Raw genomic sequence first — 1,545 nt, 5'->3', positions numbered from 1 at the left:
AGAAGATGGAGTGGGCCAGGGCGAGAGAGAAGAGTGCTCAAGAGCTGTTTTGTTTGGTTTTAAACTTTAAACCAAACACATTTCCATTTAGTGCCAGGAATTTAATCAGAGACCTGAAGTGGAACCAACTGACTCAGATAGTAGTAAATACAAAATAGAACAATAATTTTGGCTTCACCTGTCCAGTTCAGTGGTCTGCCAGAATGTCATACACAATATAAGTCACACTGTAAATGATCTTTTCTGGCTGTGGCCACTGGCTGTCACTTCTAGCACAGAACCATGTTACAGGAGTGGAAAAAGTGAGCACCACTTCATACCCTGTCCTCCCTCCTGCTGCCAGTCTCCCTCTGCCCCCGGGGACAGACGCAGCAAAGATCACCCAGCTGGCCCAGGACAGACCAGCAGGAAGGTGCCAATCACTCTGTTCTCCAACTATAGCCAGATTCATCTCCACAGCAGTCGGTACAGTAAGTAGGCTTTAGCCTGGACTCCTGTATGGGAATCTTACTCTGGCAGTGGCAGCTGGAGAGGGTGATAGGACCACCTGCTGAATGAAGGAAGTTGAGTGAATGGGTGAGCTGCAGGGGTCACTTTCAGAAAGACCAGGAGTATAAGGAAACAACTCAATCAAGCAGCTGCTTTTGACCTCTAACTCCCAAACCTGCCTGCTGCATGAGGGGAAGCTATATCCTGTGGGAGCAAGGTCATTGGGGTGGGAGGCCATATTCTCACTACTGAGTCTTTCCAGGAGCCAGGACTTTGAGGCACAAGCCTCCTGGTTCCTTACTCTCAACCACCCCCTCTACTCTTTCTACTCTCACTCCTGTGCTGCTTCTTGTATGTCCTCTTTTTCTTCTTCTTTGCTGCCTTGCTGTCTTTTGATGTATGCCTTGCCCTCTTGCCTATATCACTCTCAGAGTCTAAGCTGTCAGAGTCAGATGACTTCCCATCTCTGTGTTTTTTTCTTCTTTTCCTTCTCTCTTTTTCTAGAAGAATTCCTTGTGGGGTCAGGCTTCTCAAACTCTGCTGACTTTGCCTCTTCCTTCTCTTCTTCCTCATCAAGTATCTGAGAGTATTTGGTCCCACCTTGTTGCATGAAACAATGTTCTGCAAAGTGGCCTTTACAGCCACACTTCTTGCAAGTAGTGTTCAGGACAGTCACAAGGGTTATCTCCTGCCCAGTGTAATCCCAGAAGGACCACCTCCTCCTCTCTTCTTGCTCCACGATAATGTTGGGATAAAGGTGGTGGAGTATACTAACATTTATAAAGCAAATGTATTTCACAGGGCCTAGTTTCCAAAGCCTTGTAGTTTCAGGTTTAACCTAACTTTTAAAAATTACATATAGAAATGTTAACCTTGCAAAGACAGGAAACTTTCCCCAGGCTAAAGTCTCTGTTGTAGATATAGAATTGTAACACAGCAAAATTGCTGGCTTATAGGGTAGAAGTCCTTGGAGCAGGTTAACCTAAAGTTACTCTATTGTTATGTAAACATACTAAGGAAATTGCTGTAGGGAAAGAAAATGTTTGCTAAGAACAA

General features: G+C 45.0%; 1 pseudogene; it reads right to left on the bottom strand.

Moving 5' to 3' along the window:
- Positions 1-792: 792 nt before the first annotated feature.
- The window catches only part of LOC103591741, a 1,636-nt pseudogene continuing 883 nt past the window's right edge, over positions 793-1,545 (bottom strand).

The sequence above is a fragment of the Galeopterus variegatus genome, unplaced genomic scaffold (genome assembly GCF_000696425.1).
Source record: "Galeopterus variegatus unplaced genomic scaffold, G_variegatus-3.0.2 Scaffold1019, whole genome shotgun sequence".
NCBI lineage: Eukaryota > Metazoa > Chordata > Mammalia > Dermoptera > Cynocephalidae > Galeopterus > Galeopterus variegatus.
Note: the sequence above shows the minus strand (reverse complement) of the source record. Positions and strands in the feature narration are given on the sequence as shown.